General features: G+C 41.3%; 1 long non-coding RNA gene across 2 annotated transcripts; it reads left to right on the plus strand.

Annotated features, from left to right (window-relative positions):
* Positions 1-14,749: 14,749 nt before the first annotated feature.
* On the plus strand, positions 14,750-21,549 carry LOC128910178 (uncharacterized). 2 transcript variants are annotated; one of them, XR_008466641.1, is made up of 4 exons: positions 14,750-16,208; positions 16,387-16,474; positions 19,220-19,411; positions 21,451-21,549. It is a non-coding gene; the product is annotated as an uncharacterized LOC128910178 (long non-coding RNA). The 2 variants fall into 2 exon arrangements; XR_008466640.1 differs by lacking the exon at positions 21,451-21,549 and adding an exon at positions 20,929-21,277.
* Positions 21,550-27,315: the final 5,766 nt, after the last annotated feature.

The raw sequence follows: 27,315 nt of genomic DNA on the forward strand, positions 1-27,315 counted from the left end.
AAATTAAAACAGCTTAAAGGAGTGGAGAAAATACACTGTAGCGTGATGGTCATACTGAGAATGCAGTGGAATAGCTCTTTCCATGACCAATGCAAAATGATGATTACAACTTGATCTTCAAAGGTGATGTTCCACCCAGGAACCCCTCTAAAACTGGGAGAGTGGGGAGTAGTGGCGTGAAAATGAAGATGTTTGACGTAACTCTGTTTTGGACTAAGGGAAAACAAATGAGGCTGGATCCCTTTGGAGGGAGGTGCTTGGGCTTGGAATCTGAATTGGTGCTTCTTTTCGAAGCCTTTTTTTCCTTGTTGTTCTGCTTCCAGGATTTAGGTAACCCCCTCTGCGTTCTCCATGTTTCCATCAGAACACCTTCAGCTCTCGGTTAAAACAAAACTATCAGAATCTCCTGCTTTCGAACATAGCGAGGGAGGTCAGGGAGGGGCTTGTGTCCAGCACAGGCGTGATTGGTGAGGTGTATTGAGGGGTTGGCGGGGGTGGAATGGGATTTTTGTTTCTCAAAAAATATATGGTCCAATGTTCATTGTTAACGTTCCTTGTTTTTCCTCCTTTGCTGACACCCCTACTGGCAGCTATTCGGGGTGAGGTCCCCTCTGACTCTCAGATGGAGTGTGAAACATCTCCAGTATTTTACTTTCTCTGCTGCACGAAGTCCCTTTTTGCTTTCTAGCCTTGTTTGGGCATATTTCGGCTAATCGGACAGTCACCGTTGCAGAAGCTTGTTGGAGGGACATCACTCTTGGTAAGTCAAACTCAGCAGCCCTTTTCTTTCCCGTGAGGTTCTGCCCCGCGCACGGGTCTGTCTCTAATTGGGTTTATCTGCCGAGATTGATATAAATACGATATTCATTGCGCGTCACCCTCAGCTTTCTGGGTGCTAGAAATCCTTTCACTGCTAAGGACTTCCACGTTAATAGCTCGCCTGCACAGCTTAATTTGCCTCTTCTGTGATTTATGAGGTGAGTGAATACTTTGGCACTTTGTCTCCTATTCGAGTGCCTCCTCAGAGAGGCTCTTCCCAACCTTCTTTAGGTCTGCTGCGGTGATTTTTGAGTGCTGTGACGTTTTCGGATATATCCGAGGTCAGACCTGGGATCACAGATATCACAGTCACCTTGAATACAATGAGAACTAAAGCATTGTTGGGTTTTCTGGTGTGGTGGGTTTTTTTAGGTGTTACTGGCCAGCTGGAGTTGTGTGTTCTGATATATGTCTGTATTTTTCTTTTCCTGTCTTAAGAAGACAGCCTTGACTACACAGCCGTGTAATAATAAACCATTGTAGTAATAAGCGTAACAATTAATAAACACCGTCATTATTCCCAGCTCTGTAAAGCACCTGAAACACTCTCCTTTGATCAGTGAATTAGTAACATTCAGTCACTTTCATTAATCTTTAAATACTTTCCAATGCTTTCTAAACTGTTTCATTTTGTAATGGGGTGAAAAAGGAGAAATAAACAGGTCGTTAAGGAAAACCAAGTGCTGGCACAGTAGGAAGCAGGCTGCCAAAATAGTGGTTAGTACGCAAAATGAATTCTTTTCAAGCCTGGGAAATAGAGCAAAAGGAGTTCCAGCCGTTTCTACTCCATCCTTATCTACTCTATAAGTCTCTTTCTGTGTTTTCTTGCAGGCTTTTAAAGTGCTGCGGGTTATTTCACACCTACTGTCCCAGCAAAGAACAGTAATTCTACTGCAGGAAAGGATTCCATAGACCTTTAGTCAATGTGAGGATGGAATGTGACAGTCGGTGCCTTCAGTCTTGGAGGACAGTCAGCACCTTCAATCTTGTCCGAGTCACGGGCCTGTAAATGAGAGGAGGCAACTTAATTAGCCAGGTAATTTAAAGTTGCTTAGATATCAGAGAGGGTTTGGGGGCTTTAGGTGACGGACCTTTCAGACCCGTGCTGACGTGCAGCAGCAGACTTCAGCACTTAGCTAACCTTAAAGAAATCCTCCTCAGTTGAGTTGATCACTCATTTAGCTCTTTCTTCATTTGCAGTGTTTTCTGCATCTCCCTCGCAGCGAGTCCCATCAGTATTTATTTCTGTTATGCTTAGGTATTTAATGTTGGGGGGGAATGATTGGAGGGTTTTCATTGCCCACCCGAGCGAGCTTTAATGCAGACGCTCCCACCCAGGCGTACTCAGCAGAGTGAGCTAGCTCAGCTCATCTTTCCTCTTTTCACTCTAAGTCCATTGAAATAAAACCTGCCTACCTTTCACTTTTTTCATAACAAAAGCTAACGAGTTTTTGCTAAGCTCGAATTTACCCGAACTCAAGGTTTCTATTTTAAAATAGGCTCAGTGCTTTCCTGTTAAAAACGTAAGTTGTGTTTGGAGTGATTTAAGGAACAGTATCCTCTTCCATGTGAAGTAAGCCTACTATTCATGCAAAAATAATGCTTTTAAATCTGAACTCAAGTCAGATAATTTATGAGAGGAACATCCTTTTTTTGTTGCTCCGGTGTTACTCATTGTACAAAATAAATAATTGACTCTTACCGCAAATAGAACCTCCAGCACGTTCATCTAAACAAAGCATGGAAATTATGATACGTGTTTTCTATTGCAATGTAGTTTATTGGCAAACGTAGACAGACATGTCTTCTGTAATATAAACAGTTTAGTCTTTAAGCTACATTTTTTCCCCCAAAAGACTGACATTTGCTGCTTTTCCCAGATAACAGTAGCTGACATTGTCTTATCAGGAAAAGGTTGGCTGCGGTTCTGTCCGTCACAGAGAAGATAAGAACAGCTTTGAATAATGGAGCGATGGTGCGAGTCTGCAGCGAGGCCTTTGTGTTTGGGGAAAGGTTAAAGACTAAAGATCTTCCCAATAAGCTGACAAAATCAGCCCTTTTTCCGCATAAAAATTCTCAAGTAGCTTAGAAGTATGAACTTCAGATAACCATGTTGAATTATACAGCTTATCATAACAAGCTTAAATTCCTGAACTTTAAAATTATAAAGCTGTCTGCAATATAGAGAGTATTCCCAAGTAATGGGGTTTTCTTTTTAAGAGAAATTAAATTTTATTTTCACTTTTTATTCTTCCTGTGGGCCCTTATTTGTACCTCTGAGCCTGCGTTGCAGATACAATCCCTATAATTTGTTTAGTTTTTTCTAACTTTTAAGAAGATGCTCAAGAGTATTTTCTTAACACCTCTATAGAAATCACTGTTTTGCATTTCACGCATCTCTCAATGCCTAGCTACTCCCTCGATAAGAGAGATGTTCCTGATGTCGACGATGAATACACAATTGCACGTAACGATGGACAGACCCAGTTAGTTCCAGCTCTCTTATTATCACTATTAGCAGCTATGTCACATAGTCCTTATCCTAAGTTCAGTAAACTATTTTTTTTTAGCCAAAAAGGAGCTTTATTCCCCTTTGTCCTTCTTTCCTCTACTTCCCTCGTACCCGACCTGCTAATGTTTTCCTTCTTTACAACTGAAACTTTGCTTTTCTCTTTCAGAAATTGCTCCTTGTGTTTAATGTCTGGAACGCATGGCTGGGAGAGAAGAGAAGAACAACGCGCTCCTTGCTTCTGCTGTCAGTGCTAAAGCTGATTCTCCTTTCTAGTTTTATCTTCCGATTTCCTGTTGTTGAAAATTAACACAGAAAAAGATCAGCACTGCCTGCATTTTAGGACAAACAGAATTTACTCTGTGATTATTTGAAAGAAAAAGAATCCAAAAGCAAGAGCTTTAGGAAAGGCCAGAAATGCTGTTTCCAGCCCTGTTATTCTAACACAGCTTTGAGGATACCTGTTACCCTGAGCCTCTGCGTTGTCTTCTTTGAATAACATCGCGCTTAAGCTGATCCGTTTGTCTCTCCTTCAGTAAGGAAGAAATTATTAATGGTATTTGTTACTGTATTAGGTGAATATGTGAGTATTTTGCTTGCCCATACTTTCCTTGATGCCTTGCATTTCAGAAAGAGACAGCTACAAGAAACGGAGGGAGTAAGGAAATGGGATCAGTCAAACACCACAGCAAACGTGCTGCTCTTGTTACCTCGTCCTGCTGTATCCGTAAAGATTTGAGGCCACTTGGGATATTTCTCAGAAAAGCGAGACCAGTGTGGACCTTCTGCAGGCTCTTGCAGGATGTGAACCATGAGGGAGACGATGGTGTAGAAAAGGTAACACTGGGAAACACCCCAGGGAAGCTGTAGTTGAGCATGCTGGTAAAATTGGGACTATTTTTTTATAGATTGCATGACTGGAGAGAAACAATACAGATAAAACACACAGTCAGTAAACTTCAAGTATGAAAATAATGCTTGCAGAACATAAAGAGGTCAGCAGGAAACAAGCGCGAGTGTTTCCTGTGTTATTTGAAGAGGTGTTATTCTGGGATTCCGTATAAATTGTATTCTAATCTTCCCTTTTCTATCATTTGAGACCTGAATTCTTCACAGCAAAATGTAATGTCTCTGAGATTTTCCAAAAGGCCTGTTTTGCCTCTTGGACGCATCTGTACATCCAATGTCTCACGTTTGGACAGGGAGAATCAACTCAGAACCCATCACCGCAAAGTTAGAGTTGTCATGTGTTTTATTTAATGTTGGTCAGCATTGAACTTTGTCAGCAACTTTTTTCATTCAGGTAGTATTTATTTTTTTTTTCGGTATTTCTCATCTTGACAACCTGAATATTACCAGCAAAATTGTCATATCACAAGATAATCGCCTCTTCCAGAACATTTATGAATAGATTTGGATTTGATCCTTCCACTTTCTAGCAGTAATTGCTCAGTTAAATCTGTGAAAAGGATATTGCACATTAAATCTTGGTCCTAGCAGCCTTCCTGTAAGTTTACTTCAGCTTTTTGTTGTCTCTTACACTTTTTTCCTGCTAGTTTTTCAAGTTTTTACTTAACAGTGAGCCTATCGGTACGTTACCTGACCCTGAACAAAACGTCACTTCAGAAATTCCAGAGAATTGTCTGAAAGAAAAATTCCAAAAATCCAGGAATGTCTATTCTCTTCAGCACCTTTTCCAAATTACAGCTTTGTATATCCACATATTTCCATGTCTTTATCTGTTCCCTTGATTTATCCAAGCAAATCAATTTTATCTTTTCACTTCTTTTTTACTGTTTTTGGCTCAAAAATTGGGGTGGTTGTTGCATGTTAGCTCGGTATGGGCTGTGATCCTTAATGGGGAATATTGGAAGCATAGTATTAAGCAAAACCTCACCTAAATATCCCTCTAAAATGAAGAAGCTGAAGAAGGCTCTGCTTCTCCTTTTCAATCCTTTGATGGCATTGCATATCTAATGTTTACATGACGTGAAGAAAATTAGACATTTGTCACGGAAAAGCGCAAAAAGACAATCTAGATAAACTTGATGGATTCTTAGGAATGCGCCTGCAGAAACTGCGACTTTAAACCGAGTTCCCTTCAAAGGGAACTTCATTTCATACTGTCAGTGGTGGAACATAACTTATTGCTTGGTACTTAATAACAGCTTTAACTGAGGGGTAATGATTTTGCATTTAAACTCCCATTAAAAAGATAAACACCTTTAAACTGAGCACTCGGCTCACTTAACCATGGCGTCTGTTCAGTATGAAAGACTTTATGCATCTTTTTCCTCTTTATTTAGGTTTCTGAGGCCCTCTGTCTGGTACTGAGCTTTAACAGCGTGTCGGCCGGAGACCTGAAGGCAACTCAGAAGCCTGATGAAATTGAGGAAGATTCAAAGCTACTTACTGACAGAGCTGGAATCGCGTCCGATGACCTGCGAGAAACAGGTACCATTGCAAATCCAAGGGAAGATTCCTGTCAGCAACGGCATTTCATTTCAGCCCTTCCTCGGAAAAGCAACCAAATCAAGTATTACTCAACCATCTGTCAACAGAGCCGTGAGGGTCTAACCCTCTGCTCGGCTGGAAGCCCCTAATGAAGCCCAGCTGGGCCAAACTGCCTCTGCTTGCGTGAGGCTTCAGCACTTCTTTGATGTATCGGTGGGTCACGTTTGTGACAATACCATTTTCCTAGAAATAACCTGTCCGACATAAATTATGCGGTCTGCTTAACTTTTCTTCGTCAGGCTACTTCGTTATTTGTCTTCAGATTCTTAAAATGCTCTGCGTCCAAACGTGTCGTGTGTCTGTTTCAAGCTGCTCGTGCTTGCTGTGCTGGTTTTTACTTGTAAAGCAATTAAGTATTTCGTAATTTCTGGGATAGGCAGAAGCCTTCTGATCTGCTTTCCATATCCCCGTGCTGTAGCAAGCCAGCAGAACCCACTTTTCTAAAATGGTAAATATTCCTCTTTTTATCCGTAATTGGATAGATTATTATGGATTTATTATGGATGTTGTCTTCCTCTGCTTTACTTTTATCATGTGCACTTGCTATTCCAGCCTCTTCTCAAAGCGCTGGGTTGGTTTCCTCTAGATTCACCTTCTTTTTAGGTACTCGGATGCTCCCAGAGGTTTTGCAATGCTCAGGGTGATCTAAAAATTGAGAGCTAAGAAGAACTAAGATTTCACGTTGCGTTTCCAAATAGCCTTTTCGCCTTCCTGCTTTTACCCTATTTTTAACAAAATCGTGTATAATCGTTGCCACCTCAGTAGAGAGTTTTACTGCTGCTGTTGACTGGAGAGGGGACAGTTCATTTCCTTGGAAAAAGCATAAGAAAGGCCATTAACAATAGTTCATAGTGCATGACAGCATCTTATAATTACTACTATTCTACTAATAATAACCAGAAGCCTTGCGTTGTCGTGGGGGGTGAAAAGCCCAAGTCCCACAGAACACAGGATCTTTGTCTCCTCATTGTTTTTTCTACTTTTAAGTGATGTTACTGTTAAGAAGCTTAAAAATAAATACCTAATAGCTAAAGCTATTGCTGAACCTGAAGGTTTTGTTACACGGCTGGTCATTTTGCTGTTCAAATTTGCCTTTTGTGGATTTCTTACATTGCAAAACCCCCGTGTTTTCTCTTTTGTAGCCTTCCTGAAAGGATCCCCGATTCCTTGTTTCAAACGCTCTCTAGAAACTGTTGAGAACAGTTTAAATTCTCAGGTGCTTTAAGAGTGAATCTCTGGTGGTATCACAAGGCAGGATGTTTTTTGGAACGTGAGTATATACAACCACAGTCCTTAATTTCTCAACCTTGTAGTTAGAAATCCTGGCCAAGGTAGGGTCAAGATTAGCTGCCTTACGTAAGTGTCACCTTCCTGAAGAAGGTGTAGAAAATTTTTTTGGTTGTGGTTTTTTTTTTTTGTTTTTATTTTTTTGTAGATGGAGAGTGGGTAGCTGGTGTGGAAAATCTTGTGTAACGCTGAGTAATACCTGACCACACCAGGGACCCTGTTTAATGTGTGTCCACACCACGATGTTTCTTACCTCTTTAAGGCGAGTTGGCCATAGAAGGGCCATCTTCTGGGTGCTGAGGCCCTGATGGAGAAGCCACCCTGAGGATTGTTGACTGACTGGGTGGATAGATGACTATTATTTTATTTTATTTTATTTTTTTTAGTGCCTCCAACCCTAAATTCATTTTTTCCGATCTCCAGGTATTGTTTTAGGTTACCCTTCTTAGCATGTGTGGTATGACTTCTGGTAACAAGCCCGACGTATGAGTTGTTTTGGTTTTTTTTTTAACAAACTCTAAAAGTGTTTTAGAAACCTCTCTGGCTTTTGCACAGATTTTTGGCTTTACTGAAATTTTAATTACGTTTTCTGTGCGGCTTTCGTGCTTGAAAGCTGCACGAGATTTAAAATCCGTGTGAATTGTACTTGCGTGTGCTGAGGGGCCTTGTGGTGTTCTGCTATTGATGAAGTAGCTTGAACTATTCCAGCCCTCACTTTCACAGCAACCTCGTCTTATGCTGGCTTGTTAGTCAAAATTTGACAGCGTTTACTGACTGACTTCCTAATGACACACGAGCTACTGCAATTCTCCCTTATATTCAGAAAAGAAAACAGATCGTAGCTGTGATATGTCTGGCAAACTTCTTTTTTGATTGGTGGTTCCTGTAGACGGTGCAAAATAAGTTCAGTAGCATGTAAGTTTTGTCATCTTCCTCACACGTGTTAATAAAGTTGTATTTTAAGCAATGGAAAAAATATCACTTTTCAACATAAAATATTTTTCTCACTGAAAACATAAATTCTGATAGCTGCTGAGGGGTTTGTAAATCCATTTCTGAATACAGAACAGACTGAAGACTCAAAATTGGCTACGATAAACATGTTCATGTAATTGTGTTACAATTTAAAAAAACCCCCAAAACTACAAAATCCCTTTTTCCTGTTTTTATCCTCTATTTTTCCCTTCAGAAAAATAACCAGACTGGTAATAGCCAGCCAAATCACTGCTGCGCGATACTCCAACAGGTTTTCTCCCTTTAACGTTTAGTCCTATTTTCGTGTTCTCAAGAGCGTATTTTACGTATTTCCCGTAGATTTGGAAGACGTTATTCTCGCTGTGGTACACACCTGTGATCGCGCCGTGTCGGCGTACGGCAGGTCTCAGTCTTGCTGACTGGTTTTCAGAATTGTGAAGAAAGAGGCAACTCCGGAAAGTACCGCTGCCTGCTCACGTGTCCCTGTGCGCCCCACTCCATTTTCCAGAGCTAGAAAACCTGAGCTGATAGAAAAAATCTGAAAGGCGGTAAGAAAATCGGTTGATTAAATTATTTGAACTCCAGACTTGGAATTTGATAGGTTAAATGCCCCATAGAACCGGTGGTAGCTGACAAAAGTGCACGGGCAGATAAAATGTAAACAGTATTTCATATAATTTAAAGGGAAAAAAGGTCCAAATTAGTGTTTGTTTTTAAGTACTTAAGGAAAAGAAATAAATCAAATTTAAAGAATCATTCACAAAATAAATATTATTAGTTACCTACCAAGATGAAATCACAACGATGAGAAAATAATCACTCTAAAAGTAACTGGGCTGTTTTGATTCACTGAGTTACCCAATAGTGGATGTTTTACTGGCAACAAATCTTAAACTCCCAGAATTTCTAGTGGAAATCTCTGTTACCCATCTGTTCTTCTGAGCTAAATATAAGGAGAAATATACGTCTCTGTATAGAGAAAGCAATCTGGGATCGAGGAAGGGCTCAGCTGGTGCAGTCAGTATATGAGCGTTATTCAGGGAGGCCACACCAGCACTGTGTCCACAGAGCATTTAAGATAATTTTCTTTCTAATTAAGTAAACCTGAAGCATATCGCTGAACCCTTCCCTTCCTGGAACTGAAGCATGGGACATGAAGCAAGTGACCGAGCTGTTTGCTAATCGAAGCAATCAGTCAAGATAACGAGGGAGGATTTTCTAGCGAGGGGGGATAGGGGAGACGTTCAGGACCTCGTTGAAGGGAGAAACGTGAGGAGTGGGACGGGGCTGGGGAGGGGGGTGTTGGGGTTGGCAGCCGAGAAGTTTTGCGCTCTGCGCTCAGGAGTGACGTTTGAAAAGGTGATCGTTTATATTTGTTACGCTGAGCTGCTTTCCGCTCGCGCTGAGCGTGTTTTCCTGATACGCAGCCACCACAGGATGGCTGTTGACTTCAACTGGAAGAGTAAGTGCAAGTTCTGATTTAAACTGAATGGTTACATCGGGGTGGAATTTTTGCTTGCTTACTGTAGTTCTTACAACGAAGAACGCGATCTGGATGGCGTTCAGCCCTCATTTATCACTCTTGCATGCCCCTTTTACAGCTGGGTTTTTCAAATTTGGTTTTAAAGTTCATTTAACATGCCTTCCAGAGAGCGAATATGTCAGGAAGTTTTGGTTTATTTTACATACTCGAGATAGTTTAACTTGGTACAAACCTACACAGCGTTCAGACTTTACTCAGAGTTGGTCAAGCCTAGTTTCACTTCACATTATGGAAAGTGATTCAGAAACACCTGGAGCCAAGATTTATATCCTTACCTAAATTCTGAAAGCACTGTGTTTTTATAGCTCTTCGGAGGAAAGGCAGGAACTGCATTAACACTTGTTAGAGCAACAGTTAATGCAATGCTGACTGGAACTTCAAAAACCCAAATATTAATGTTAAAATGTTAAAAAGGGGGGGGGGTGTGGTTCAGTAAGTTTAAATATTTGATATTTAATGAAGGAAATTACTCTTTCTCCTTTTGGAAAAAAAAAAAAATCAGTCAAGTTTTAAGGCATTTGAGGGGCATTAGTATAATGCGAACAAAGTTTGCTGCTTTATTTTCTGTTGCTCTGGTATTGAAAACAAAGGCCTCAGGTCCTCCTGAAAGTTATTTCACTGTAATACGTACGTGCAGATTTTCAGTCCTCACAGATGATGTACAGCACTCCGAGACTTGGAAACTGATTTATTTCTCAAAAAATCGAAATATCTCATTCTTATTGAAAGTTGCCTCACGCTTGGCTTTTTCTTGTAGCAGAGAGAGTCAGGCCCAAGGCGCTGGAAAGCCAGGTTTCAGGTTGCAAGGATTTGAAAACGCCTAACTTTGAGTGGTTTTGTGTAGCGATGCTATATCGATTGGAAAACTCGTGTCTGCCTAAAGCCGTGCTGATGTTTAAATCCCTTCTCCGGAGCTGATGAAAATGACCTGGAATCTACACTGTGAAATGCCCCTGCTTAGAGCAGGTAGCGGAAGGCCACCAGGTATAGAAATTCCGGCAGGTTTCAGCACTCCAGGCTGCTTTTCCAAGCTTTCAAATAGCGCAAGGATGCCATCTCTTGCTTTCTTTGGTAAATTCCAATCAGCTGTAATCGTCATTCGTGGCTGACGGCACTCCATTCACTATCCTTTCACTTCGGGTAGGGTGATAAATCATACCCTGCAATTTCTCTGAAGAGCATAAAACCATTCCAACGCTACATCTGTTAAGAATATAACGCTGGGCTTGCCATGCAGCAGAATGTTGAAGATTTAATCACAACAGCACCATTTAGAGGTGTCCATTCGTGTATTTGGATATTTTAACCAAGAAAGATGGGTTGCTTCCTGAATGAGAAGCAAATATCTCTTGGGATAATCTCTTCTAGCCAAGCTATTTTCTCTATGAAATGGGATTTTGAGATATAGTTGCTTAAAATACTGTCAGGAACTTGAAAGCATCAAGTGTTTCCAGTATTTCTACAGCTGTGTGAAATATCTTGCATGTGAAAATAAAGGTGATCAATTATGGTTTCACAGAAGGGGCAAGCAAATTCTGTCACGGCTGTCAGCAAAAGTTGTTTTTGTAACTCTCTTGAAGAGGGTAAATTTTTTCCCATAAAAATCACTACCAAAAAAATGAAAAATTAAACCACATCATTTTAATTTAATTTTTATAATGGCATAGTGATGCATTATTTTTGTCTGCCTCCCTAGATACGTCCTGGAGAAAACCAAATTTCTTCAGGTTTTGGAGGGAACTGATGAAAATCGACAAATCTGTCTCCAAATTCTTTTCTACTGCCCAAATCCCCAGGAATAATTCATACATCTGTTCTCTCCCTGCCCTGTGTCCTTTTCTCCACTCAGCCTGGGCTTATTCTCTTTGCAGCCAATGTGACATTAGCTCTATTTCCAGCTTAAAGAGCTGATATATGTTTTAGACCTTATTTTATTCACCGAAGAAATATTTTTTTTTTTTTTTTTTTTTCCTTCATGCTTTTTGTAATGTGTAAGTCTTCAGGTACTGTTATGTTTAAAAAAACCTTCAGTGCTCATTTTTACCCCCTTCAGGGCACTGATTCAAAACCTATTGAAAAAGGTTATTTGGGCACCGTTCAGAGAAGTGGGGCGTTTCCCCACTGAGCTTTTTTCTGTTGTTCTTTCTGAATGCGTAACCGTCACGCGGTGGTGCCATCTGAAGATTACACTGTAGTTGTAGAATCACAGACTGGTTTGGGTGGGAAGGGACCTTAAAGCCCACCCGGTGCCACCCCCTGCCCTGGGCAGGGACACCTCCCACCAGCCCAGGTTGCTCCAAGCCCCGTCCAACCTGGCCTTGAACCCCTCCAGGGATGGGGCAGCCACAGCTTCTCTGGGCACCCTGGGCCAGGGGCTCACCGCCCTCACAGCCAAGAATTTCTGCCTCAGATCTCATCTCAGTCTCCCCTCTGTCAGTGGAAAACCCTTCCCCCTCGTCCCACGGCTCCCCTCCCTGCTCCAGAGTCCCTCCCCAGCTTTCCTGGAGCCCCTTTAGGGACTGGAAGGGGCTGGAAGGTCTCCCCGGAGCCTTCTCTTCTCCCGGCTGAATAACCCCTACACTTATGGATGATTTCACCCTGAATTTTGTGTAAATATTGGATACTGGATTGCAGGATAATCAATTTTGTGCCCAATACAAGTCTTTTATAAGTGGCTTTTACCTGGTCGTTTGGCCTGGAATCGGAAGATGTAAGATGAGGGTAGATGCACTGGGCAGGGTAATTATCATGGCATTAGAAGCGAATGGGTTTTGGGAAGTATGTTACAGGAAAAATGGAAGGCTTGTGTTGAGGAGAGAGGTGATTTTTGCAAAGCTGTGTCTGTCCTGGCAAGCACTGCAGCGCCGTGGGGCTGATCTCGGGGGTGAAACAGTTGGAAATGTGGACTCGGGGTCGCCGACAGCGCGTACTGCCTGTCCCTGAGTTCGGGTCAGCCCTGCTCCGGCCCCGTAGGCTCGACACCTACCAGCACTTCCAGTGTTTCAGCTGCCCCCCAGTTTTGTTAAATCTGACTGATTTGACATTTCAGAGCTATCTGTAGATTTTCCAAATGCGTGACAAAAAATGAAAACAAATCTGGTGGTTCTTGTGAGGCCCGCGCGCAGTTAGTAGCAAATTAATTGCTTATAAATGCTCTATCATCTTATCCCGGTTTGTACTTTTAAATCTTACACCATGACTGTAGCTTGGACAAAATGATGAGCATCGGCCTAACCTGCAGGATTGCGGACTGTTATAAAACACCTTCAGAGAGAAATATTTTCTGCGGTTTCTCAAAATTCTACACTTATAGATGCCTTGCTCTTCTTGGCATATGTGTTTATTATTCATACATCTGTCAAGAACTGAATTGTTTTCACTGGTTAAATTAGATCATGATATGTTCTCTTCCATATGATTATTTTTAAGACAGCATCCATTTAATTTTATTTTTATTTTAGTAACATAAGGGGTGTTTTATCTCCTTTTTGGGATAGGAACAAAGGTGTTGCCTTATAGTTTAGAATAACAGGAGCATTCAAAGGAGCTGTTAAACTAAACGTGAAGAAAGTTGGCATCAACTTAAATTAGGATGCCTAAGTACAAAGCTGTCTCTCAAAGGCCACCAGAATTCAAAAGAAACATGAAAATAAAAATTCAGAAAGTCTGGAGCTCCACAGACTTGTACGTCTGTTTGTGCCCAGTCCTAACCAGTCCTGAGGAGCGTTTCCCCCCGTCAGTGTCTCAAACCAGCCCAACCGAAGAAGCCTTTTTCTAATAAGGGCTTCCTAGAATTGGCTTGTTTCAGGGAGCAGCCCCAAGGAAGGGAGGAGTGGCTGGCGTCGGGGAGGAAAGGCAGGGGCACGTCTTAGACCGGCTTTGCTGCCTGAAGACAGTACGACGTATCATGTAACTACGCCTTAATACAGATGTTTGGATTTCTGGATTCCTTTGGATTCCTCGGAGGGAGGGGCTGGTCAAGTGCTTAAGTGGTTCTGCAGCACCTCTAAACTTTATAGACGTGAAATTATAATTTATTGGACCGCGGAGTCCTTCACAGTTCCTGTCAGAATTATTTGTTATGATTTATTTTAATACTTTTGTATAGAGCCCCAAACATAAACTGCATATTGTCCTAACCAGCAGTTATGGTATTAAAATAAAGTTATATGTAAAAAAACCCCAACAAACCCAAACCCTTTAAATGTAACCCATAGATAAGTACTTTAGAGATAAGTCTACGTGTTGCTTTCCCCCCCTCCCCACCCCGCCCCAAGAATAGCTTGAGAACAAAAGCATAAATTCGTCACCTTTGGCCAAAGAATTCCTATTCAGGAAAGGCGTTTTGTGGGGAATTAACTCGTCTCCCGGCCACTATGCGCTTGGATCTCAAGTGCACGCCAGGTGCTCTCCTGACTGGGGGCCTCTGTCAACACATAAATACAGAGGAAAACAGGTAAGATTATAAAGTGAGTTTTAAATAATATCTTAAAGCAGAGGGGTGGGAAGATCTCTGTGGGACAGATACTTGCCTGCGGTATGTGCGTATTTTCGCTGTTATCCAGCTTGGGCAGTCTTTGCCAAGGGAGATTATTTGCATCAAATTACTTTCCCCTGGTTTACTTTAAAATTAAACTGTTTTATTCATTTTGTCTCCATTGAAATGGCATAGACCCAACTGCACCGCGGATGCCTTTATTTGCAGAGAGCACGCTTTGTTCACCCACTTTTTTCTCTGAACCATTTCGTGTTTTCTTTTTAACGTCTCGTTTTATTTTTTTTTTTTTAGTTGTCTTTTGAACACATGCTCACCTGCTTCCATGGATCCAAAGCTACTAATAAAAACACCCCTAAATATATACCAGATGCAGAAGTGAATATAAGTGGAAACAGTTGAATCAGGGAAGCGGACCCAGAGCTGTCATCAGGCTCTTCACAGTCACCGGATTTTTTTTCACCTGCTCATGCAGTGCTTGCTCAAGACCCGTTGGCTGTGACTTTGTATTTCATCTCTCACCATTTCTTTTTTTTCCTCTCCACCCCACTGGCTTTTTTTTTTTTTTTTTCCTGAGAGTTTGTGACTATATTAGATTCATCTTTAAATCCTGCTAAACGCGCTAAACAATGTAAAGTGGTTGCCATTCAAAAGACAAATTTATGTCCTGCCAATATTTTGACTAGGGCCTCCTAGAGCTCGTCCTTGGAGACTCTCTGGAATCCTTCCAGCTTGTAGGGATCTGCTGTGGAAGGCGAGCACCGAAGGGCCAGGAGTTTGGTGGTTTTGGTTTCCTGTATAAACAAAATCCGTTTTGGGAAGAAAGGTTGGAAATGCCATTTGGCAGAGGGATTTTCTGCAGAGTCTGAGGTGTGGTACTGAGACATACAAAACCTGTTGAAAATACCATCATCCTCTGCGTAAGCTTGAGAGCAAAAGCAATGGCGTTTATCTTTTTTGAACGATGTTTTTGAAAACAATTGATGCTGTTCTCTGACACATTCCCCGTGCGAGACTTGTGTCTACAGAGACTTTTCTAGATGTGTGAAGAAACTTCTGGGCAAGATGGCTCTAAACAGGATGCAGGGAAGTTGGTTACAAAAATAAGGCCTCGAGAAATCATAATTCTGTGTGCGTTCCTTTCCTTCCAGGAGTATTCTCAGATGCCATTAAATGCACCAGGCTTTGTTGTCTGATGTACTTTGTGGATACAAAAAAAGAAAGCAGATGCTATCAAAACAAGCTTACAACCCAGCAGGTGATTTGAGACAATAAAATCAGGTACATTCTTCATTGTGGTCTTTATCTCCATTTGTGAGTTATAATAATGGACTGGAAACTCGCAGTAGGACCCTCTCAGTGGCACACCAGCATGATTCTATGAAGTTAAAAAAGAACTTAAATGAAACCAAACTGATAACCAAACCTTTTAAGTTCTGCCTACCTGCCCTACAGTGCTTTCCAGTACAATGCCGGGCAGTGAAATAAGTTATTGACACAAGCATCTTCTTAGAAGCATTTTCAAGGACGTGTGATCTGACCGTGTCCATCAGCAGCACGGAGAACACATCCCCAGGTCCCTGCCAGAGAGTACGGACAGAAAAATGACTCTGGTCGTCTTCCCTTTGTCCCCTTTCTCCTCCACATGGTGGAGTCGCCATCCCTGGAGGTATTTAAAAGATGGGTAGATGCGGTGCTGAGGGACATGGGGTAGTGGTAACTTGGCAGTGTTGGGTAAATGGTTGGACTTGGTGATCTTAAAGGTCTTTTCCAACCTAAACGATTCTGTGGTTAAGTGGAAGGCAGCGCTACAGCAAATAGAGGGTTTTTTCCCAGATGAGTTAAATAGGATTTCCGCAATCGATTGGTGCGTGTTCAAAGGCATTTTGTAGTTTGAGGCGTTGATTGAATTGATCTGTGTTCAATGGGACTCTTTCATTTTCTTTCCGGAACCGAGTTACAGGGTCCTCTGCTTCCTATTCCATAGACCTCTAGAAACAACACATTTTTCTTTGTCGTGCAACCGAGCGATCGCTCTGCAGAAACCGAGCGGGACAGTGGTGAAGGTCAGTTTGGGGGTGGCTTGCGAAACTGCTGCTCTTGTTATATTCTGCATTGCCTTTACCCTGCTGAATATGTGACTATAAAGATAAGAGTTCACGTAGCTCTGCCAGAGAGAGACCTGTTTTCTCTGTTTGTGCACAGAAAAATTATAAGTCGAACTTTACTCTCCTTTGTTTGCAGCCTCATTAATTCTGTACGGTTCCAAAGTTTGAAATATGCCTAGAAACAACCGTGCACTAAAACATATGGATCCAGGTGCTGACCTCAGGTACGTCGCTGTAAATCTGGACAGTAACTGTTATCATTTGGATTTACGCTAGTGCTATTAAAACAAAGAAAGGGAGTGATTTATTAGTGATGAACAGAGGTTTTACGGCCATGTCAGTCTTGCACAAGTTTATAAGGATGTTTAAGTACCAATAGTCACAAGTTTAACTCTTTCTTTTATTACGTGTAAAGAAGTCTGTGGCAGGTCAGTCATTCACAGTAAGTGAACGGTATCTAAGAGGATATTAATTAAAAGTTATGTTTTTTGAGGAAATGGCTTGTTGAATTTTCTTTAAAGTCTTGGAGCTCTTGTACAGTCCTTAATTCAACTAATTTATTATATATATTTTTTAATCTTTTCGTTCGATACGCGTATGGCTATTGCGTGAGAACATCCTTGGCTCCAAGGAAGAGCATTAGCAGGGGAGCGAGCGTGTTTGTAACTTCCTTCAGGGATTCAGATGTGCAAGTGTTCAGTGCAATACGTTTCTTTGGCCACCTGCAGAAATTATAACCAACATTCAACAACCGGGGGAGGTGGTGGGGCGCGGGGAAAACTTGTTTCGGGGTGTTGATGGTGATTCAGAATTAACGCTGCCATTTGGTCTGTTCTTGTCTCTTCCATTCACCGCTCTCTGGGTTGTTTCAAGCTGCACTGAGAAGGAGATGGATAAATGGATTTGCATATGTAGAAAGAATAAAGAATCATATATGAAAAGAATAATCACTTTAGTCGATAAAAACCTTCCGTCTTAGGTAGACAGTTTAAATATGGATTGAGCATAAAATACGTGATTTTATGTCTTTTAAAGAGTGTCTAACTAAATATTGTAGGATATACTTAACTACTGCATTAGTGAATGCTTTGAACACTGTAAATGTTCAGTAAGGTGCAAAAATGAGTCTCTCGTGGGAAAACTGCCAGTACAATAATTTGAATTTAGAAGTCACAGAAAAGGCGGGCATTACCGCTCTTCTAAGGCCTGATGCTGCACCACTTAAATCTGCGGCAACACTCTCCTGTGCCGTAATCACTGACTCCCTGAATAAACCATACAATTTCTCTTTGAAAGGGCACCGCAGTCATTTCAGATTTAGGAGAATTTGAAGGCTCAAGCTATACTGATGGACCTGAGCACAACAAAATCATAACTTGTAGAAGGAATGCTTTAAAAACAAATCCTTTCAAGAAGGTCCCTGATTTCTGCATCCTGAAAAACTCTTCAGTGTCCATGAGTACAGCACTAAGGGAATTGTGAGTTGCCGCTAATATCAGCGACATGGAGAAAGTAGGAATTTTCCTGAGATGTACATATGAATAAATACGAAGTCCAGGCCCTAAAGCAGCCCAGAAATACTCTTAGCTCTCTTGATGTCTACAGCTTTTCAGAATAGATCCTACTTTTACTTACCTGGAAGTGGTTATTCTCATCTTGGTGCGCATATATAAAACTTTTACGAGTTCCCGAGGCTCTGTGAGAAATTATGCAAGTACACTGTGGGGAAAAGGGGCACAAAGTCCCTGAAAGGTGGATGTTTAAATGATACAGAGAAACTGTGAACTAATATCAGATCCTTACTGAACAGAGCATGGAGCCGTGGTCTCTTCTGCCACACCGAGTTGATAGCTCTCAAATATTCAAGTGATTTCTGACGTCCAGCTCTAAGGCAATAAAAATAGATCTTCAGACTTTTATGTATGAAAACTGGGCTTATGGAATAATAACGGCCATCAGGAGGACGCTGCACGTCTGCGGAGCTGCCATTGTCAGTGCTGCCCAGATGTTTCTGTTAAAGACGTCCTGAAGTAGTTTAAAAGTAGGAAACAGAAAGACCTATCGTAACAGGTGGCATTGCTCTCCGATATTCATTCTTGGCTGATACATCTGTGGAAGACGAACAATGTAGTAAACTAGACAGAACTGCTCATTTTTTAAAGTTATTTTTTTAAGAGTAGATTTCTTCCCTGGCAAACCCACCTTGTTGTTAGCTCTGCATGAATGAATGATGAATTAAAAAAATAATAATAAAAATAGCATGAGGGTAGAGAAGCCTTCTTTGAATTGGAAGTGGTTTTGTCAAAATCTTGAAGGCTGCTCTTTGGTTTTGTTTCTGGCTTGTTTTTTAATTATTTTATTTCTAAAAAAGGCAAAAAACAAGAAGATTTTTGAAGGACACTTAGTCTTCAGCTTCCATTCATTACGTAAGATCAGCATTCCAGTTTATAGTCTGACAAAAACATTGGGAAATAAAAGTAGGAAAATTAAACTTCTCACCTACTCTTTAAATACATTTTGCAGGCAACTACAGAAGAGCGCAATCCCTGAAAAAATAATTATTATTCTGTAAAGCCCAGCAAGGTATTTGATAGACTTGAAAGAGGCTTATGGAGCACAGCAGAGCCCTTAGGGGTGTCCTACAAATGATTCGTTATTAAGGGCCCAAATGCCTTTGCCCTGTAAATTCCAATTTGTGCAGTTATCCTGGTAACCGTCGTACCTGAGTCAGCGGAAAGTAGTACTGTGACGAGAGAGTTAAACTGCGTTCTCAAAATACTCCTTTGGGTGGTTCTAGCTCTCTACAGTCAAACTGACGTAGAGTCAACAGGTCTCAGTTGAAGCCGGCAAACGTCGTTTCTGCTTTTTGATATATCATCACTCATTTGGTATTAGGAAATTAGAAAACTATAAAGAATTGTCAGTGGAGCCAGGTTTGGTGAATTTGTCCTGTCGCTCTGGTTTTCCAGGTCGCTGATTTCCTCTTAGTGCCTGGGAGCTCCAAATCAAAGCATCTAGGATACTTGGCGTTAGCACGTATAGAACAACTTTATCAATATATTCAATAAAATAAGAGGCAAGTCTATTCATATCAGCAAACGAGCGATGAGATACTGGATTGCACTGAACAGAATGGAGTACTTCCATCTGCAGTTAAATAGGTAAAATAATCTAATATTTAAGAAAGGCAGATGGTAATATTTATAAGTAATATATGGTCATCTACAGATCAGATTATCTTTTTCCTAATAAATGCAGGTAATTTGTGTTAAATTAGTCTTTCCCCCTGTGTGACACCTATATAATGGTTTCTGCAGTATTTTGTGGAATGATACGTACTTCCTGAGACCGGGAGATCTAACAGTAAAACCAGTTATGGTATTGGAAAGATGGGAAAATAATTAATTCCATGGTATGTAAGGAGGAAATTCCTGTCTTCATTTAGAAGAATCAGTTTGCAAGAGAAGTGATGGAGTGCAGCTGTCAGGGACTTCACATATAATTAGACAAGTAAAATCTATTCTTGCGGCGTTCTGCCGCGGGGTGATTTTAAGTGCAGAATTCGCAGAATTTGCCTAACAAATAACAGAGCACTAGGGTTTGGGGGTTTGTTTTGTTTTGGGTTTTTTTTGGTTTGTGTTTTTTTTTTTTTTTTTTTTGTTAGGCATGTGAAGTAATTCCGATACTTCATGAATGGATTTAAGTTTATGCCTGTCCCTAAGGTTTGAAAGATTCCAGTCTTGTGCTTCCCATCAAATGTATTAAGAAGCACCATATGTGTCTATACTTCCAGCGGATAATGAATTCTGAAGGTCTGCAAATTTGTCCCAGTTAAATTCGAGACAGAATTTCTTTGGCTTTAACTGAATTCTGAGAACAGAATTATTATTTTTCTTTGTTTTCATTGCAACACCTTTCACAGCAGCGCTATATAGCTGTAACTTGCTTTCAGCCCAGTTGGGGAGGCACCGTTGAGGTTTGCTCTGCTCTCGGGATCTGCCAGGTGATAATTACCTCGCAGCACACTTACCATCAGCGCACTTCCGAAATATTTCTGTACATTCAACCGCACCGAAAGAATCGACCGAATGGCCCTAAAGCATGTGAAACTGGGTCATACCTCTTCACAAAGCCAGACGTCCGTTACTCCGATTAGATATCTGTCTGTTAGTATTGAGAATTAATATGAAATATTTGGCAAGGAGATTAATTCCGTGCATATATTATGTATCTATGGGTTTATCTAACCCTGCAGTATAATACAGACATACGTGGTTCTGCTAAAGTAATCATGTCGTATAAAGAAAATTAATTCAAAGAGTAAGTCACCAGGCACAAATAGTTAAGTGTAAATCTCCCTGTTACCAGTCGGATTTCATTGAGAACTGAGTCGGTTCCCTTCTAGATTTATTAAGATTAATGCATTTTATATTTTGGTTATTTGTCCTCGGATTTCACCTGAGAGGATCTTGGTTTTCTGAGCACTTTAATCCAGTCCTTCCTCCCATGATAGATACCTATTTTTCTAAAAGCTGGATCTGTGACAAAAATACTAGAACGATCTTTTATAATTTCATCATGAATATTTGGAACGGCCTTAAAATGTCCTTTATTTTGTGATAATGCAATGAGAAGGTAGCACATACGACAACATGTATTTGTTTAATTTATTTTATAGAAACAAAATCAGCTCATGACAATGTTTTGCAAACGTCTGAGGTGTCCCAGTCCGTCCGTCGAGGCATGATGTGCTGGCTGGAGTTGTTTGACAGGCCAGTATCCGATAGATTTCATATCATGTCCAGGAAACAGCAGTGTCTAGCTCTTTACCAACGTTCCTTACATTGTGCCAAGTTCTATGTTTGAAGTGGAAATGATCTGATGAAGGTTTATTTCTGTACGCTGTTAAAGGGCGTCACACGTTGGCCAAGACAGAGGGATAGCTGGCCTGGGAAGGTGCAGAATGGATACTTGGTCTTTGACCTGCCGCAGTTAATGCATGCACATGCATTTTTGTGTGCACCCGTTTGAAAAGATTGACTCTTTCTGTTAAGTAATTATCTTCATGTTTGTTATTGTTTCTTGAAATTTAATAAACGGGTGTTTTCGGAGCTTCTCACACTTTTACCTGGATTTATTCCATCTTCATTTGAAACTCCCCCAAACTCTATTTCCCCATCTCTTTCCTCTCTCACACCAGAAGTCCCAGGCTGTTTGGAGGGTTAACCTGGCCTGGATGTTCCCCAGAAGGTCTCTGAGAAGATAACGTCACCATCTTGAGATGCTGAAGAACATCAAACCTGTTGAATAATATTTATTTATTAAAAAAAAATCTATTCCATACAACTTTCTTACCACTTTTGTTCTCGTTTCTCGCAACTGGAACTGCAGCATGTGGCGACGAGGGTTTCTGAGTTGGGCCAAGAACGTGGTGGTGGTGTCCTTGAGAAAGAACCTGAGGAGGCAGGAGAGGAGAAGAGCCGGATGTGTAGGGACTGATTCACATCCTTGGATGAGTAAAGGTTTAGAGTTGTTTCCTGTAATCCGAAATATGTAAGCAGCTTCCTACTTATTATTTTTAAAAACTTTAATAGAGTACTTCTCTGTGGAAGCAGAAGTTTTACCTTTTCACTCCGTTTTAAAGTACATCGACTTCTCCATTTCAACAGATGTGCAAAACCAGGCAGGTTTATTAGGCTGTGCAGAAGATGATCTTATATTTGCAGGGTAAAACCAGCATATTCTTGATAGAACTGCGCTTCTTGCTAATGCAACCTCCAGCTCAGCCCGGGAGCTGTGAAAGAGCTGACTGCATTGAAGTTCCCTGCCCAACTACCCACTTGCGGATGGAGAATTACCTGGGCTTTTTTGGGTTTTGTTTTTTAAATGCGTGATTGTGATAAAAAATAGCTGGGTTTTGTGATTGGAAAGTGAACCCCTCTCCAGGCACATGCTCCGATATGTCATAAGGATGATTCTAACTTTATTTTTGTGTTCAACTCTGATTGCAAAAGCCGTGGCAGCTTGTGGTTCAACTTCCAGTCAGAAAAGCTGTTGTTGTTTGTCTAATTCTGAAGCCTACCACGCTGAGGTGGACAGAATTTTATTAAGTTTCAAGGTCTCTTTATCTCTGATAAGTATATTTTGTAAAATACTATGTCATGGCAGTTAATTCTTATGCTACATACTTGAATTCTCCGATTACCAACACCTAGTTTCTCTTTGCTCTTCCAGTGGTAACTGGTATTTATGGTCCGGAGTGGACATAGTGGTTGTCTCTCTCTCTCAGTAGCTCGTCATAACCAAGGACAGTCTCATCGTCTGCTGCCGTTTTCACACAAGTGAAAGGTGTTCCATCCTACTGTTGGTCTCTCACCTCCCTTTGCCCAGCAATTGCTTCTGCCCAATACATGATGGACAAAGGTTGGCTTCTTTCTGGTTTGGGGGCAAACAGTTCCCAAATGGATTTTAGGATTCAGGATTTAGAATTCAGTGGTCTTCCTGCTGGGGACAATAAAGTAACGCTATCTTGAGAAAATGCTGTAAAATCTTCATCGCCTCAGAACAACACGATATTTTCTTAGAGCTCTTTTGGGGATGGAGTGCGCACCAAGATACATTCGTACCCGTAGTGGCCTCTGAAAATGTGGTAGAGAGGGATAAGGGAGAAGAATCAGGGAGATTAATGTGAAGATAGAGTAGGTCCAGGTGAAAGTGTGGAAGACTTGATGATGTTTGTTAAAGATATCGAAACAGCAGCCCATAAAAGAGGCACCAGAGCACATTTGCAAAACTTGACTTGATCCCAGCTGTAGTTTTACTGCAGTTACTGTAAAATTGTAGAGTCATAGAAATGCCCAGGTAGGAAGGAACATTTCAGATCATTGAGTCCAACCATCAACCCAACCCTGCCCAAACCCCCACTACCCTGTGTCCCTCAGCACCACGTCTGCCCGGCTTTGAAATCCCTCCAGGGATGGCAACTCCACCACTGCCCTGGGCAGCCTCTTCCAGTGCTTGACAGCCCTTTCCGGGAAGAAATTGTTCCCAATATCCATCCTAAACCTATAGTTCATGCTGCAAAGCTTTGTACCCTGTGTCGTGGTATTCTGCTTTTTTAACTTTTATGGGAGGTTCCTTCAACATTATCCATCTCAATGTAGGGAAACAGAAAATTAGACAAGTTCTTACCTACTAATTGTAAATGAGTGATGGTTATTTATCAGCCCTGAGTGAACAATACCTACGTTGTGGTTCTTACAGGCTCTAGGGGGGAGGAAGCAAGTTTTAACCTGTGATGAAGAGCTTCTCACACAGGTGCTTCCTTCAGGTTCACCGTGGAGCTGGTCCCAGTCTGGCCATGCGTTCTGCTCAGCGATGGTTATTTGAGGGTAGGTCATGTTGTCCAGGGGTTATTGCGGGCCTTACTGGAGCTGCTGAGCACGTAGAAGTTAAATTATAGGGCAGAAGATGCGTTTGAAAGGGGGATTCTGCAAAGCTGGCTCTGGAAAATGCGAACATTCAGCAAGTTGGTCGCTGCGGTGCATTCGGCGCGGGATGGATTTTCCTCTCTGTTACTGGTTTTAGCCGAGTTGCACTTTAAACTGCAAGTTTTATCTTATCTTTTTTATCTTATAGAGTAGGAAAATGAGTTCAAGTGAAGCTGATACTGTCCTATTAAAAAAACGTTTACATGTGTAACAGGTAAGAGCAGGGTAGTAAAAGAAACAGGCAGTTTGCTTCTGAGGTGGTGTTTGAAGCAGCGAAGGAAGCCCAGCCAATGCGAAATGGGTACTTTCCACAAGATGGCGGCGGAGGCGCATTTTTTTAACTTTTCTGAGCTAAAACAAATTGTTCTGCAAAAACCAAACCAGTGTTGTGATAACCCAGCCATTTATAACTGTAAGTAGTTACTGAGTGTTTTATCATTACAATTAGTCAAATCCTGAGTGATACAGAACTTCGGTGGCTTCCCTTACTTCTGGGTTTTAATATGATTTATTTAAAATATATATAACTGCTTTCTTGCCCTTTGTTTTGTGGTTAGAAGCCATGCTGAGCAGCAAGGTGGCTGTTGAGATAAGGTACAGTCAGGGCCACCACAGACGGTGGGAAACCTTTGCATCTTTTCGCCCAAAGGTGAAATCAGGGCTGAGGTTTCTCATCAAAACGTTGTAGAAGAGTAGAAGAAGAAGAGTTTCTATGAGGGAAAAAGAGTAGAGTAGAAGTTTCTATGAGTAAAAACATTTTTTTGGTTTGTTGTTAAGAAACAAAATGCCCCCCCTCTCCCCCCCCCCCCCCCCAGTAATATTGTGTTTTAGTTGTCCTACTTTTCTTCAAGATGAGGCTGATACGTTTTTTTGGGGGTTGGGTTCCCCTCCCTCCCCCTTAGAAGTTAATTAATGGTTTTAACTAATGCCTCTGCTCAATTTAACAAGGTGCCTTCCATGACTGTTGGTATAGGCATGAATTTCGCGGCAGCGTGTTTCGTTCGGCAGAGCGGATCGCTGGGAGTTGGAATTTCACGTGCGCCTACGCCTGATTTTTTTTTGAAACTCCTTAATCCTGGAGACACAGTCCAAATCTCACAGGGAAATACTAGGAAGCCTGTACTTCACGTAACGGTGTGGCTGGGAGAACAGCAAAATCACAAACCCGTATTGTGACAAAACCGCAGCGTTTTGTAGGTGGTGGAGAGTCCCCAGCAGCTGCCCCCGGAGAACTTGGGCTGGAGCCCTGCTGGCCACCCGTCCGGGCAGAGGGGCTGCTGGGCTCTGCAGGCCGGGCATCCCAAAACGGGCTTTCACAGCGCAGGGGGGGATTTATTGAATTTTGAACATGTGCCTTTTTTGATATTATAAAACGTTAACGTATATATATTCTGCCAGCCTGCTTTTTTTTTTTTTTTTTTCTTTTGACTGTCCAGTGGGATGTCGTGGTTTAACCCCAGCCAGAAAAATTAGGAATAACCATTTTGGTTTTTATTTTTTTTTTTTTAAATACAAAAAGAAATAAATTAATCTACCTACAAACTTTTTATGTAATGCTGTATTCTCCTCTTACTCTGAATCTTCAGACTTCCAAAAAAACCCACGTATGACTAGTGGAGAAGGTATTATTTGCACCTTTGGGTGTAGAAGAGGTTTATCTGTGACGCAACCTGGGCTTCAGCTGCAACTCTGCGAGGTCCTGAAAGAGCAGGGCTGGCTGACGCCGCCCGGGAAAGGAAAGGCTTTATGGAACCACACTGAGAAGGCAAGCAAAAGCGAATATCAGGGAATTACACGAGACTATTCTTAATTTGTTTAAAGCAAAAAAAAAAAAAAAAAAAGTATTGGCATATCAACACAGATCCTGCGGTAACTTTAATTCCCCCCCCCTCCCGCCTTCTGATTCTTTCTTGGGAGAAGAAATCTAAAATATTCCCTTTTGCGAGAAACTCTCTGCCGTTCTCCAAGTTTCAGGTTTCCTACAGGACATTCCAAACAGGAAGGGATTTGTCCTGTGGGTGCCGGGAGGGGAGGAGCTGGGGACAAAACTCTGCTCGTTTCTGCCTTGCGTTGGCGTGTGGAGCGGGGGTCTGTGGATAACCTGTGTCTGCCTGGGCGGTTTAGATGTTGGGGCAATGAAGATCAGCATATCGGTGCCCTTGGGTTAGTATATTTTTCAATTAAATGGTACATTTTTAGGTCAAGAAATAACCTTTGCATCTTTGTTATTCTTTTAAGGGATTTACCTTTATGCGTATTCTTGTGGCCAAAGAGCAGTAGTTTTGTCCACTTGTTAGTTTGTTTGTAAGCTCGGGGCGTTTTCATTTGTGCAAAACTTGTGCAAACATTCAAAAGAAAATGAAGGACCCTGAAAGTACTTGTATTTACAATATTTGGAAGTCTTGGAAATAATTAAAGTTGAGATGCACTATGATCTTTAGGGACTTGAAAGACATTTTCTAGCTCACTGTCTATATCATAAAATAATAAATTACCGTAACACACTGTATATTTAATGCTAATAACATGTTGATGTATCTTAAAGCAGAAAACAGAAGTTATTCTTCCAGTCGGAAGGACATTTTATAAGAATATAAAGCTGCAAATTAGACGTAGTTGCATTATCCCAGTTCTTTGGAAAACGGTAAGGGCACTTCCACTAATCATAAGCAGCCAGCAGCTGTGTTTTCATGGCTTACAAAGGAGGAATATGGGCAGTATTATATTTTGGAAATATCACCGTTGGACTGATAAAATAGAATTTTGCAAACTAGACAGTTAGTTAATGCCGCGTTTTGTCTGAATTGGGGTGACCAAATGTTTTTAAACGGACTTCTGTGCATTAGCGTATAGTTGGAATTTCTGTGTACGCACACCCGTGGGCCTTTCCTGGGATACCTGTTTTGCTGCGTGTTTGTACAATTTCAATCCTCTACTCGTTATTAACTGCTGTCTGTGTTACAAGTTTAGAAGCAAGGCAGGATTATGCTCTTAAATAATAGAAACTGTGATTTACAGATATTCCACGACCGTGGTTTGGGGTTTTTTATTACATTTGTTGGAATTAACTTGGTTCTGCCTAAACTAATGGTCTCATTGTAAGAGAAATAATGAAAGCACTTCAAAACAAGGACGGTGGAGAGCGGAGGTTAAACTCTCGTCAAGCGGTATCTAAGTGTGTTTTGGAACTATAAATGCTCTTCTATACACGTCAGGGGTCAATAAACGGCAGGGAAAGTTTCTGAAGTTAAACTAGATTTGCTGATTTTTCTTCCCAAAAGGAGGCAAAGGCCGTTACCCTTCAGCAATGAGCTCTTCTGGTATCTAAGAATTTCTGAGTACCGCACCCAGCGATATCTCACTCGTATCAGTATAAATAATCTAATCAGCACAATAAAAGCGTCCACTGCTGTGTGCTCCAGCTGGCTTTTGCACACAGTGCCTGAGAGTTATCAGTGGAGGTAAGTGATCTGTTTAACAGTTATTTAATTTTCTTGACTTTGATTGAAAAATGCTCCCCCCACCCATGTTCCCAAGTACCTTTGGAAAGGCAAACGTACAGCTGGAAAAGAATA

The sequence above is a fragment of the Rissa tridactyla genome, chromosome 5 (assembly GCF_028500815.1).
Source record: "Rissa tridactyla isolate bRisTri1 chromosome 5, bRisTri1.patW.cur.20221130, whole genome shotgun sequence".
NCBI classification, from domain to species: domain Eukaryota; kingdom Metazoa; phylum Chordata; class Aves; order Charadriiformes; family Laridae; genus Rissa; species Rissa tridactyla.